Here is a 15,945-nt window from a genome sequence, read left to right on the forward strand (position 1 = left end):
TACATAGTAACACTCACTGTTTGTACTTCAACTTACCATCTCCAAATAAAGTATAGTACACTGATACAAATCAATCATAATACATAGTAACACTCACTGTTTGTACTTCAACTTACCATCTCCAAATAAAGTAGCACCATGAAATCTTGCAACATAACAGATAAAGATAATAGAATTGAGTAATTTCAAAAGCTTTGTGGTGCTTGCCTAACATACTGTTAAACAAGGAATGTTTGCGAGCATTTCAATTTCGCGAATTTCACAAGAGCCAAGATTCACGAAATTTAAATGCACGCGAAAGTTCTTGTTTACACTATATGCATTGAATGTAAGAGGCAACTCGCGAAAATTTCATGCTACGAAAAAGGCCGTTGGCTCCAATTCGCAAAAATTTCATGCCGCGAAAATATCATGTTTTACAGTGTCTATTCACCTCTAGGGATAAAGAAGGAGAAACCCCACAAAAAGAAACTCTTTGTTGCACTGGACGGCACTGTAAATGAGGCATCAAGAAAAGAAGGGGAAAGAGCAAAGTGGGTTATAAATGAAAAAACTGCTGCATTTGAATCCATTTTGATGGATAATGAACTACATTAAGAAGTCTACATGTCTGAGAAATAGAAAGCAGTTCAATATTCCTGCGGTTCAGAAAAGGCAGAATTTGAATTTTATGACTTCATCATTTCATTTGCATTCATACGTGAATCTAATTATAAATACGAGTATTAAAGAATTTAATTCATAATTATGTTGACAAGTTGGTCATTCTGCTTTGTATTCCAAAGTAAAGTTGCAACATATAGGAAAGGAGATTTAAACTACCATCCACGTAGAGTCTGTATTACAATTAAAGTGTCCACATAATATAACTTGATGCTCTACTGATTATGGGTGCGAAGTGGATGCTGATACATTCTGTCTGTATTGAATTTACATGTCTAACAAGAGCAGCATACATTTTCACCAACTCTTCAGCAACATACTTTCCAAGAAAACAACTTAACTGTAGTGTGCATCAAATACCTTGACACGCTAACAATTGTATGTTGTTGTTACTTTTTTTTTTTTCATTTTAAGACTTTCCTAATGTATCACTGCAAGTTGCTGTTCTTCAGAGACAAGGGGCTTTGTTTTTTGTACATGCTGTGGCAAAATGTATGTACATGCATTACTCTTACCGAGGAAAAATTACAGATTGGCTTTAATTTCATTTTTTTCAATTACTTCAGTCTTTCTCTAATGGATATAAACTGTCTTTACATGGATAAACGTTTCTTTTAATGCAATAAGGTTGTAATTCATGTAGCAAATTAGTTTCATGTAAACATACATGCAATTTTAAACATTCAAGCAGAAAAAAAAGAACATACACACTGTTTTCATGAAAAAGATGACAAATGCACTTAGTACTCCGAGTTTGACTCTAGTCTTCAAATATCAATTCATACATGCAATTACCATCATACTATGGACATTAAATGCCATGACAATATCTATTATTCAAGTACTCTTTTAAAAATAGAAAGAATCATACAGATGTTACAATCTCCTTTGCCTACAATCCATCTCACACCGCCAGTCCATAAAAGTCTACATACTCAGGCATAAATGTGTGCAATAGTAAAACAGCATAAAAATACAGAGTACATGTACTTTCAGCTTTGGTTACAATAGTGCCTACAATACTTTTACAATCAACCATCAGTGGATTGGTGCATTGTGTGATATGTTCACCCATAAGATACATAAAAAGTTTAGCCATGCCACAAGGATGCACCACTACCAATACCAGAACATATCTAACATATACAATGAGAAATATGGAAAAAAAAAATCCTCTACAATGAAGTATTGCAAGTTAAGTCAGTTACAAAGTATCAAAGTGTATCACGGTTTAAGCCAGACGCTTGAGGCTGTGCTACTGTAAAAGTGGAAATTTTCGCGGTGTTCAAATTTTCGCGCATTTCGCGCAACCAGAAACTAGCGCGAAAATAAAAGCACGCGAATATTTTTGCTTGCCATATGTGCCTGTGCGTGACGTCTTGATTCCACGGAATTAAAAACACGCGAAACTCTTCCGACCCGGCCAAGCGCGAAAAATTAGTCACGCAAAAATATCCACTTTTACAGTATTACAAGAACCATTTTGACTCGGCTTCCTCCAGCAATTCATCCATAAGCCAGCTACATTGCTTTGTATCATGGTGCCTGCTCACAAGAATGATAAACATATCTAATTTTCCACTTTGGAATGAGTAGTCAGCCTTACATCTTACAATACATCCTATCTTAACAGCCCTTCACTGAGCAACAATTTACAATCAATTAGGTTACACCAACACTCAACACAAGTCATTAATATAAGCTTTTGTGATGAAATAAATGTGCACTGACATATACACTTGTGTTCTTGCTTACCTGTAGAATGCATCTGGCATGCTTTTATTGCACTTAGAGTGGCACGGCTGGAACAGTTCATCACTACTGAATGGAAGGACAACATATCAAACAATGCGAACAAATTACTCACGCAATTCACATCATTTTTTTTTTTTGAACGAACTATTAAATTTGGCAGCACAAGGCAAGAAACACCTCCAAATATGGCACAAGGATCAATGTCAAAGATAGGTTGAGTACATAATGGCCTTTAAGATAAGCTACATCAACAAACAGCATGATAGCGTGTTTCTTCTGTAATAGACAATTATGTAATGTCTGTCTACATCAAATCACTCTAACAGGCACCTGACTAAACATAGTACCAGCATGATGCTCTAACATCTCAGTAATAATGTTCAAGGAAAGGTAAAATAGCTTAGTTTAGATATACCACAGTGAAAAAGTGAATGCTAAGATTCTGCGAAATATTACATGAAATTTTTCCAATTATTGCATTAGTTTACCTCTTGTGTGTGAATATAATTTAGTGCTATCTTATACATGTACACAGATTAATTTAAATTTTATATAAGCTTGGCAAGATTGTGATTCAACATAGGCTACAACATGAATGATGTCAGGTATATGCTATGGTAAAAGTCTCATTCTTGACTTCAGAGAATTTCCATTGAGTCTATCTTATTGCGATGCTTCCTGCTGATTGCACAATCCCCACAGTGTATAAACACATCACAATGATGCACAGGCGTGTGAATCACATTTTGGCATTAGGCTTCCTTCATACATAAATGTAATGCCATTTTACCAGTCCTTGGCATGTAACAATATTTCACAGGTACATTGGCAACCATTTGCTAGCAAGGAAATTAGGATTTCTTTTCTTTGCTAAGTACTAGACATACTTATACTGTACTACATAATTTTCTGCATATGACTGTGTCTTGAAGCACTATCCAGATATGCAAACAGGTGACTAAGAAATTGATGTAGCTGCAACTATGACAGTCATGTTACCTCAATCCTGCAGAAGGTGAACGATTGATGAAAAAATCTTGTCACCTTTGCTCTGGCATTATCATGTATTAATGAACAATTTGACCCTGTCACAGAAAAAAAAACCAAACCAACAACCTAAAATAAAAACATACATGTTAAATTTGACACAGCCAAGTAAGTCAACACTCCAGTAGTAAGAGGTAACTTGAACCACTACCGGTACACTAGTTTAAGTACAGTGTGTTTAAGAAAGCTTAGTAACTATCCAGCACTTTAGTCGATGGCTGCTTTGGCCTGCCTATACGAAATGACTACGTCCACAGAGTTACGGCCACATGGTCATTTATACACTATGAGGGGGTACACCTTTTACTCTGTATTCCCTCTCAGTGTATAAGTGACAGAACAATTGAAATGAGAGCAAGCTAATTTCAGAGAAAAAGAGAGAAAGAGAGAGTGAGAGACAAACAACTTTGAGCTTGGATTTCACAGCCAGCTTCAAACTCGACAAAGTTGCCATGACGACGAGCCTTTGTTAGTAGCAACCTGGTAGTCTGACTCTCAGACATCGACCACTGGTGGAGTGAATCTCAACTGGGGGACATCCGTGCTTCCAGTAGGCTGCAAGGCAAGAGAAAATATAGGTGACACCAGCATTACATCATAACATCTCATTGCATACAACTGTATTGACTGCTCATTAGAATGAAGCACTAACAAGAGGAATTCCATTGTACAACAACACTGTGTGTGTGTGTGTGTGTGTGTGTGTGTGTGTGTGGTACTTGTTTTACACTATTTGAGAAAGTTATGATACTTTCTAGAAAGTATCTACTTAATTTGCAAAACTTTCTGATTTTGTCCATAGGTTCATACACAGTCATACGTAGAAATAGCAAAATTTCAGTGAATTCACAAATTTCGTTTTTGAAATATGAAGCCGTTAGGAAGCACCAACAAATATTCTATGGGGGGTGCATAATGCCCTCCCCAACCCTCGGGAGTATTAGGGTTAAGTTATCCCCTAAACAGACCCACCTCAGACCTTCATCTGATCTTTAGTAAGTTTTGTCATGACACTCTTTTACTAATCTTACATTTACCAAGCTTCATCCTATGTCATTTTTCATCACAGTGAGACTAGGATTTTGTGTCTATACAGATTTTGATCAACTGATTACTGAATCAATGTCTGTTGTACTTATACAAACAATGACATATCATTTATACACTGTCTTACATGCAAACCTCTATTAATTACTTGTACAATGATGGCAATTTGTTTGTGAACAATCCCAAAGGATCTGGAATAGCAGCTCTGGTTCAAGTAGTTATTTATTCCTGGCTCATTTCAATGAATTTGAGATGCATTTGATTCAAGAAAGCTTTGAAACTGATGAAGGATATGGCCAGAGCATTAAAACATCTTTAAGGCTGGTAAGGTTAGATACCATACTGGTCATGGTTGTATGGAAGAAGTTTTACTGGACCCATGCATGGGACTGTTTCTTGTTTGTAAGCCTATGGGAGGAGGGGGGGGGGGGGGGGGGTGGGGGGAGTAGATAAGGTTAGTATGAAAGAGTAAGAGGGCTTTACTCTGGACGCCTGTGTGGCCTGTGTCTGGTGGTTTGCTTGGGTCCTGGGGTCTGTCAGTAGCTCAGTCTCCCAGTCCTCCCCCTCAGCTGGGTCAAAGCTGTACATAGGCATTAGCTGGTGCCGTAGCTTGTCCAACCTGTATGACAGTTAATGTAATGACGGATACTGTGCAATCACTACTGCAATACAAGACATACTGCCTAAAATGGAATGAACCAGAACATGAATAAAACTGGCACACTAAACACTGCAAAATGAGGCAGCTACTTTCTCCAACTTTTCTAAAGGACGGTAGGCTATAATAGGCCTGGATAACTGGGGAAGAGGAGTGTACACTCTTGCAGCTTTACATGTGATAATTTCAGAAAATACAAGTTCATTCAGTTATCTCTTGGAAACTAATTACTTTTCAACACTGTTGTGTTTTAGGCTACAAGATGGTGCAAGTTGCAATATTCAAACTTACAATAAAACCTGGAGAGAGACATGTTTATCGTCTTTAGTGTTTGTTTACACGATGACCGAGGAACCCTCAATCTTTTGATACATCATGGACCATGCACTGTATGGTGTATATTTGATACACAAAAACTTAACCATGTATATCATGACTTTACCTTAGCTTTTTGCGGCAGTATTTCCCAAAGAGAATAAAGAAGGAGATGATAAGACCAATACAGACCGGCACCACAAGGAAAACTGCAATGCTAACGTGTCCTTCTCCTTCAGACGTCTTTCTCGTTGGGTCCTCTGAGTGTTGGAGGCCGCCTTCCGGAGTTGTCACAGTCACTGCAGCTGAGCTGCACTTTGAGCAAATGGACGAGAATGATGATGACGGCAACTGGGATGATGATGACAGAGACGTTGAAGGTAATGGTGAGGATGGCTGTGATGATGATGTCAAGAGAGAGCTGGTGGTTGATGATGCTGCCAGTGTCTGTGGTTCTGAGGCTGATGTGAGTGTTACTGTGGCTAGCGTTGGTTCTGTGCTGGTGTAATTGCTCCTCTTTGTTACCACTGAAGTGTTTGCCTGTGATGGAGGGTTGAAGGTCACACTGACTTCTGGTGGCCTGAGGCCTTCAGGCTGCACAAGATCTGGTGAAGAACCATTGCTGATGAGTGGCGGCCATGTTGGAGTGAGTTTGGGTGGACTGCTAACAAAGGGTAAGGTATCCTTTATCTCAGACCCAATGACTTTATCAAGCAACCTGGTCTCATTCTGGCTAGCATCAGCAATGATGAAGACAGCAAATATTCCAATGAATGTTGATACCTGTGACACTCCCATTCTGATTTCTTATCTGTGAGGATCTTTCATCATGTAATGGCAGCCTTCATACAGCAGCACTGGAATATGAACAGCAAGAAAAATTAGTTACTAACTGTATACCGGTATCCATTCATTACACATTAAAATGACATTATCTATGCAAGGCCTAAATATCCTTCAGCATACTATGATCCACAATAACACTATAGAAAGCTATCATGGGTGCAGTATGTGCTCAGTCACTGTTGTGTTGATGTGGGCAAAGTGCGCATACATTGAACACTTCAAGTGAACTTTCAAAGGATCGTACAGTATGAGTAGGACCTCGATTATCTGGCCATCGATTATACGGATTCTCTGTTATCCAGATGTTGACTGGCTGACATTTTCGTTTTTTGTTTTCATGTCTTTTCAGTGTCAAATCTCACTCAAAACAAACACATGTTCAACCATTATCGTGCGAACTGGACATATTCCAATCATCACAGCAGACTGTACTTTTTAAGTCAGTTTTTGAGATGGTGTCAATGACTGGTGCTGTGCGCTCATCACTGGGACTGAGCACACACCAGTGAATATACAGTGTACACTGTAGTACACTGCAGCAACAGCATTTAACGAGTCACAATTGCCATTGTGTAGTGAACTGGTAATAACATGCGTAGACATATAGTCACAATACCCCTACTGGGCCCTAGCATGCTAGAAAGTACTGTATTGGAGCATATCTCTCTTATCCAACTTTTTTGATTATCCAGACGTCTACCTGTCCCGGCATGGCTGGATAATCGAGGTCCTAACTCCTACTGTACACTGCATTTGTACACAAAAGATCTTATTCCATCAATCAGAGAGTTGTCAATAGCTGGAACAAACTGCAACTCTAACGGTTAGTTAACTACCACAAATCACCATGGACACCCCCATACTCCTACTATTACTAAGCTTCAAAAGACAATTACCTTGAATTAGATCTATGAGATCTGGGTTTTTAACTGGGTCCCATTTGGGACTCCCTTAACCCTGCCACACCACACTAATGTACTTTCATGACCGTAGAATAGTAGCGAGGTGTGACCTTCAAGGTAAATCATTCTGCAATTATCCCGTTGAGGACGCCCGACGAGTCCAGAGAGCAGAGTAGACTCTAACGTTCAAGATCTTATTCGGGCAAATGTCTGTCTAATGTTTTAATATAAATTTACCACACCAGGTATGGCTAAATATGGGAAATGCATGTGTTCAGACAAAATCAGCCCATCCTCAACGGGTTAAATTACAGTTAAATGTAATCTGCCCAGACACCCATAGATAGCCATGCAGATCAAAAATATTCTTCACTTTGAATTTCATAGAAAAGGTAACGTTAGACCTTCTAGAAAAATGTTTGCAGACGCTTCTACTCTAACGACACAACGTTACACTTACATTAAACTTTTTACACTAACACTAACAGCAACAGTCAGGAATGGCATGCGTCACTTGCAACTTGATCTCGCTTTTTGGACATTTCAAAGAAGTATTGAAAGAGTAAACCTAAAAACGTTATGAGGGTCTGGCTGCCGAGGGTCTTACCAACTGTACTTGAGTAGGGAGGACTACTCGCTCAGATTTAAGTTTCGGCCTGAAATTAGTGATGCATGAAATCGCGATGACCTCTCTATTGCTTGGTGTACCCACCTGTAAAACCTGCTGTGTGAATGGGCGGGGGCGACAGACTTGGTTGATTTACATGCCCGAAAACTGGACACACATGGGACACGGCACGTCGTTGGTCGGGTTGGAGGGTCACCCTGATGCTTTTCCGGCGGTAGGCCCTACTGGAAAACACCTTTTGTGCGTGCGTACAGATTGAAAACCGACGAGAGATCGAATACAACCTGTTTGACCTGTCTAGACGTAATCTCTACAGGAAATAGAGAGCTCAGTGCCTGTCTATCTTCTAGTCGTACGAAGTGAAGACGTTTATATCGAGACGCATCAAGTTCAGATTCTGAATGTTTTTGTTTGGGCTTTTATCTACATGATATCATCCACCCACAGTAGTCTAACGTTACAGTCTGTGGCCCAAAGGTAGCAAACAGGTGCACGTAGTGCGCTTACTAAGAGGACTTACTGCTTACTCTCGCAATTTCACACGCAAACATGGACAAATGGCGGCCATTTTAGTAGCAGGCCGTTGAGGGCGTTGTGTGTCGCGAGCGAAGCGCGAGCGTAGTCTGCCTTCCTTTCATTTTCTCATTTTCTTCTTCTTCTTCTTCTGATTAAGTCTGCCTCCTTCAATAGACTGAAGATTCTTGCAGACTGGTGCTATTTACATTATAATACAATTTATTTACAGATATTTACAAGCACATAGAAACGAGACGAGGAGGCAGACAGCGGTATGTAGTGTTTCAGACCTCAAAATGTCATCCAGAAGCGTCTTTTCTGTCGAGACATTAAAATAAGATATGAAGTAATGTAATTTACTTCAATCTCATTCTGAAGTCCCTCAAAGTTTGTGTTGACAAACGCCGTCTACAGAGACTCCAACCCCAAGAACCTTCTGATCTGCAGATTCTCCCGCCTGAAACCCCTAGCAAAGGGGAGACTCCAACTTGATGTGTGCGAAGCGCGAAGTTCCTAGGGTTCTAGATGCTCTCTGGTGCTATCTAAGGCCTATTTTTTCAACATACGATAGAAATAAGTAGGAAATCATTTCCAACGGGAGACAAAGAGCCAGGGCGGGAGAAATTAAATCTCAAACGGGAGAACGGGAGATTTTGCAAAAATGGGTTTTCGGCGAGAGATCTCCCGTCGAAAACGGGAGAGTTGGAGTCTCTGCGTCTATCTCTCTTCCTCTCTGTCCCGATCGTACGTGCACACGTAGACCTAACCGTATAATGATAATGATAATAATAATAATGATAATGATTATGATAATGATAATTACATCATTGATGATGATGATGATGATGATAATAACGATAATGATAATAATAATAATAATGATAAATAATAATAATAATAATAATAATAATAATAATAATAATAATAAGAGTAGCAAAAAAAGACCAAAAAAAAAAAAACAGCTTTTGCAGACGACCCCCAAATATGAATGGTGATGGAATTAAGATATCTAATGAGAACGGTAAAAGAGGGGACTCGGAGAGAATTTAAAATCCCCTTTGTGCTAAAGCCTAAGAGAGAACTACAACGTGAAGGGAGAGGGAGAGAGAGAGTCGTAGGGAGGAAGGAGAGAAAACTTGGGGCTCTGTGAGCACTGCCATGCACGCTATGAATGATACAACGTTGAAACACGATGGTTTATAAAATAAAAATACGACCTATTATGGTAATGATGAGGTCGTAAGAAATGATGACTTGTATGGTACATTGCCGAAGGTGTCTGACAAAGTGCGTGAGAGAAGGATGAGACTAGCGGGACGCTGTGCGCGACACCCTGAGCTATCTGCCAATTCTCTCGTTCTCTGGGAGCCCTAACAGGGAATTGCAAAAAGAGGAAGAAGTAAGGCCACTTTCATCAGTGTACTAAAGAAGGACGCAGGCCTTGGCAGTATTAATGAACTAAGGACAGTCATGTTAGATAGACAAGTCTGGAGGTGCAACTTTGTTTATGGAACCCGAGTTGGCATAGGCTGAAGCTACGCCCTCGAATTAGTAGTAGTAGTTAGTATAATGCAGTATTATGGTAATTATTAGTGGGCCTAGTTAGCTCAAACTTTGTGGGACTGCAGAATGGAAATAAAAGGGCATTTCTTCAACTGCATTTCATGCTTTATAGACAGGAATGATACTTCTGTATGAAAAGTGAGGTCCTAAGTACATCTCTTTCTCAGTATACCCCCTAAAAAAGAGAAAATGAAAGGGAGAAAGAAATCACTCCATATTCTACTAGGGCCCGTATCATATACGCCCTCAATCATCCACAGGGTTTGTTACCCAAATGGCACCTGCCCATGAGCGTACTACGCGAAATCGCGAGAGTAACCCATTTGATAGCACACAATGAGATACCCCGAGAATTTGCACGCTGTACTAGATTGCATAAATACTAGTACAATGTATTATGCCCAAATACAGCAGTAGTCTTTTTTTTTTTTTTTTTTCGGGCATAGTGCGCGTACAGTTCTCAGGGTAGAATCGCCGACATCAAGCGGCAAAGAATACTCGTGATCGTAGGGTGGCGCTGATGAACGGACGTGTTTGACAGGACGTGATTGATTGACAGGACGTGCGCATGCGACCGGCGACGTGGTTGACATGTCGACAGGACGCGGGACGTGATTGACAGGACGGACAGGGGCGGGGAACGCTTCGCTCCTTTTGCGCACGAATTTTCAACACAAGAAAAAAAGTCTTGAGAAAATTACTGCATGGCGCCTCTACCATAAGATCCCTCACAACGCGGAGAAGGCACAGAACTGACCGGAACTGCTGCAACTATGGGCAGGTCAATGCTTTTCTAAGCATCACAGAGTAGAAAACAATGACAGTCATGGACACGCAATTTATGACATACCGGTAGGCCTAGCCTCGCGGTGATGAGAAGATGCTGGCAGAAATACAACAGAGCGCGAGAAGGCAAGGAGTAACTTTGTGTAAGAGACTAGAGTGAAAAGATAAAGACGGAAAACTAGTAGGTCTACTTACGAGAGCAGTAAGATTGCTCACTACCAGGACAAAAACGATGCCAGCCGAAATATTAAACTCGGGTATGATCAGATACAAGTCAGACCATACAAAGAATATAATAGTGCTGTTTCAAGTGCCAAATTTTCGGCCATGTCGCCAAGTACATGTATTGGCGCTATACGACAAAGTTCGATGCCCCCTCTGCAGCGAGGAACATAGGAGAAGCTACATTCCAAGAATGCAGTAAGAAAAAGGAAACACTAAAATGTGTAAAATCTTTCACACAGTGACATACAAAGGATGTCCAAAATACTCAGAAAGAAAAAAATAGTGAAAATTCAAAGCGAGAAGACAATCTCTTCCGCAGATGCAGTAAAGCATGTGCAAACCAAACAGAGGAAAACTTTCAACACATTCCTAATTAAGTCGCGAAAACGAGACAGGAAAAGAAGTTAAAGAAAAAAAAAAGTCAACAACCAAGAAAGGTAAGAAGATCGCCGAAACTTTGAAAGAAAATAAAGACACAAGACAGTGTTAAAGCGTCAAACATAATAGCTTTCCCCCAAGCACGAACGTGAAACTGCATGGTCATCATGCTTATTCGCATTTTTCGTCAAGACGCTACAAACTATCATCACCATTTACCACTGAAAAATGAAATGATACTCGATGCGATTATTCAGGTCAGTAGGCCTAACCTATTCCTGAATTTTCGTTTGAGAGGGAATTTCCCTTTACGTTTCATTGAAGGAAATGATTATCTTAGTTACATCCCATGAAACCACTAGTAACCTTTACGATGGTATATCGCAGAAACTGAGATTCAAAAATATGATGTGCATCATCAAAATAGCAAATCAGTTATTAATCTTTACAACCCTTGTAAAATATTCACCCAAAAAACGATGGAATACATTGCTATCAACATAGAGGAGAATACAGTAATCTGCGGGGATTTCAACATCCACAATGTTTTATGTGGTATTCATGCGACAAAACAGACAAAAATCGGAGACTTAGTGAGGAATTCCTTGATAAGGCAAACCTGGTTCTTCTTAAAGATGGAGAATTTTCCAGAATCGACCCCTCATCGGGCAAGGTTTCTCGCCTCGATTTAACCCTAGCCACCACGATTGGCATTAAAGTGTACATGGGAGACAATAAAAAATAATTTTATCCAAGTAGGAAAATAATAAGAGGCAGGTCAAAGAAGATGAGCGTTTAAGTAGAATGCATCTGATATTCATTAAAGCTGACAAAAGTGAATACGAAGCATATTCGACAAAGCATATTACGGAAAATATCCTAGAGGCTGATATTCAGGGCTCGTATGTCAACTTCACAGCGAAAATATATGAGACAGTCAGATTATGCTTATACCCAAAGCTTGAAAAGGCCCTCACGTAGCACATACCGGAAAAAAAAATCCAGTATACCTGGCAGCCTGGTGGAACGAAACCAACTCCTCTTATTCTTACAGTAAGTGGGTTATCGGAAGAGTCATTGCTAGCCTTTGGTTGGTCTATTAATTTTGCTCTGATGTGCTACTCGAGTATTCAAACTCTGCTTCTTTCTATTGGCTGCTCGACTAGTGACAGCGGTGAAGTCCATAGGACTGCTATAGACCTCGTCGGTTTTGTTTTCGTGCCCTTCCATTATTCCCCAAGCTTTCAGCCATAAGACTGGCCCGTGCGTGTGAAGGTACCTCGGTTTACTTCCAGTGATAATCCATAATTGCTTGTTGTCTAGTGATTAAACCCGGGAGTGGCATCAGAGATTTTTTTTTTTTTTTTTTGGCGCCCCTTTACGGAATTTCTGGATCCGCCCCTGAAAAAAATAATGTGGTAGAAAGAAACTTCCTCACACAATTCAAATGTATTTTCTTTTGAAAACAAATCATTGAAAATATATGACTTGCACCTTCTTCATCTAAAGTTGGTTGTTGAAATTGAATTGAATTGAATTGAATTGAATTGAATTGAAATTGAATTGATAGTTTGGCCCCAGTTTGGTTTCCGAGAAAAACATAGTGCCATCCACGCAGTTCTTCATTTTATTGATAAAGTTGTTATTGCAACTGACAACCATTCTCATTCAATTAGTATATTCTTGGACTTCTCCAAGGCCTTCGATACAATTAATCACAACATTTTACTCCACAAGTTATCGCAGGAACTCGGCATTTAAAGTATTGTTACCAAAACCAAAGACCAATTTCTGCAAAAGTAGTACTGTTTACATAGCAGCTCAATTATTCAATCAATTACCGGAAGCCACGAGAACATGTACAAGGTTAGCACAATTTCTGAAGGATATCGATTCTGTTTTCTTACTTGATTTATGAGTTTTTCTATTTCTGAGTAATATCTTCTCTCTTTTTTTTAATCACTTCCTTTCCGAGATTTTTTCTTCTTCTTACTGCATTCTACTGTCTGACTGTTTTGTAAAGAGTGTTGTGTATATATGTATTTTTTTTCATCTTTTTGTTTCGTTATACCGCTTATTGTCTATGTATTATTCTATACGTTGATTGTACCACATTATGTTTTTTGTACAGTGTATATCATACGGACTTGCTGAAAAACAGCCTAACGGCTGAGTGCAAGTATTTTTTACCCGTGTTTAAATAAAACAAACAAACAAATAAAACAAACACTATGGAATACGCGGGAAGGCCTTGGAGTGGTTCAAGAGTTATTTAGCTAACAGAAAACAGTTTGTTTCAATTAAAGATAATAATTCAGTTATAAGAGATGGCGTTCCACAGGCGTTCCACAGGGAAGTATAGGGCCGCTGTTATTCATAATAATATATCAATGATTTTTCCTCTGTTTCAGAGGTACTTTCCTTTAACACACTTTGCTGATGACACCAGTGTTTTTCTTGCCCATAACGATATCGATGTTCTTGTTCAACAAGATAATACAGAATTGGAAAAAGTGACCAACTGGGTCATAGCTAACAAGTTATAATTGAATGTTAAAAAAAACAAAATATATGCTTTTCAGTAATACTGTTGATTCTTTGAATTCAGAAATAGTTCTGGATGATTGTAATTTAGAAAGTGTGACAGATTTTAAATTTCTTGGTATTGTTGTAGATAATAAACTTTCTTGGAAAATACATATTGATCATATCTGCAAAATTATTTCTCGCAATATAGGTGTTATGAACAGACTGAATGCCTGAAAAGACATTACTTGTGTTATACTCCTCTTTTATACTCCCTATACCTCAAATATGGAATTTTAGCTTGGGGCAATACTCAGACGCTGCTGAATAGAGTGTTATTACTGCAAAAGAAAGCCCTCCGTATCATTTCCAATTCTCCCACACGTTCACATACAATAATGCATGCATTGTTTGACTGTAATAAGCTATTAAAAATCAACGGATTATTTTTATTTAACCTAGGCCAATTTATGTACATGTATGATAACAGTTTACTCCCACCTATCTTTGGTTCTATGTATAGACAAAAAAAATCAATCATTCCATAATTACCCCACCCGACGCTCTAACGAGTTTCACTTACCACTTCTTCGAACGATTCTAGAAAAGAATACACTTATTTACACTGGACCAAATTATTGGAATTCCCTGAATCACGATGTAAAATCTGCTCCTTCTATATACCCCTACTCAATACCCCTACTCATTTAAAAGAAGATTGAAGTTTTTTCTTTTACAATCCTATAATGACGATCCCCAGAATCAGATTAGTTTATAGGCTTATTTTGTTACCCGTCCGCAAAATCTGCATTGCCGTTCTTTTTATTATTGTTGATATTGCCTAAGCTTTGACTATGATAAGATCTTCTTTAACCTATATACTTCGCAGTTGAAGGGTTTGTCGTATATTCTTTTTTTTTCTTCTCTTTCTTCCTCAAACCTCCGAGGATCGTTGTCTCTAGGGCTTTTTACACTTGTGTTTCTTAACCCCGGACTTTCTCTGACCCAGGACTATCGTTAGTCCCGTACCAATTTTTTCAGCTTTTTACACTGGCCAATTAGTCCCGTACTATCTCTTGTCCGGGGCTAAGGAGAAAACTGACCTTTTTACACTCGTATTTCTTAGCCCCGGACTTTCCAAACCACATGAATATTCATAATTACGCTGTGTACTGTACACGTACACGCACGCACCGGCAGCACTTGATTGCCTCGTTTCTGATTGGTCAGTGAGGGTCGGACTTCGTCTCCGTCGCTTAGCCCAGGATTATTTTTTCGTTCTGTTTACACTCACTTGCTTGGCACCGCAATTGCGGTGCTAACCCCTGCTATTTTGCAGGGCCAGATAGTACCGTACTATCGGTGGGGCTAGCCCACTTTGGCAAAAACGAGTGTAAACAGAAAGTGGGCTAAGGATAGTCCCGTACCAACGGTGGGGCTAAGGCCCCCCCTTAGCCCCACCGATAGTCCGGGGCTAAGCAAAAATTTACAAGTGTAAAAAGCCCTTCTTCTGTTGCATATTCCTGTCTATTCTGTTACCTCTTTGTCACGCTGTAGACTTGTTTCCTCTCGTGTCAAGTCAATTTTTTTTCCTACAAGTAGTCTTGTTGCTGTCCCAGTCTTGTCTCATGCTCATTATTTTGTTTGTTGTTGTTTTGTATGTAACTGTTTGTCCGTCTGTCTCTTAGTGGGCTGCCAAACTTTTTGTGCTGCTTTGTTGCTGTTTTCAACCAATTTTTGCATCGAGCTTTTTTACAAGAGGGGCCCAGGCTACACCCTCAAAGCTTTGTCTTTTTAGTGGGTACCTCCGCCTTTTTCACACAGGGCATTTTTCGTTACCTCAGCAACTATAAGCCAGTTCGGAGATAGCTCATGTGCACATGGATACGATTGACCTTTCATTTTTCTCAGTTGGTTTGGCACTTCACTCAATTCAAAGCGACATAATGCAGCAGCTTGCCCAACATAGCAATTTTTGGAACTCGTATTCTAACAAAGAATGAACCTGTGTAGATGAAGTGACCAGAATGGTTCGTCAATCAACACTTTGGGAAGCATCTATTTCAGTGTGCTGTTTTGAATACATTAAC

This window comes from Diadema antillarum, unplaced genomic scaffold (genome assembly GCF_040938485.1).
Source record: "Diadema antillarum isolate AM-2024a unplaced genomic scaffold, OU_Dant_1.0 scf00000072, whole genome shotgun sequence".
NCBI classification, from domain to species: Eukaryota; Metazoa; Echinodermata; class Echinoidea; order Diadematoida; family Diadematidae; genus Diadema; species Diadema antillarum.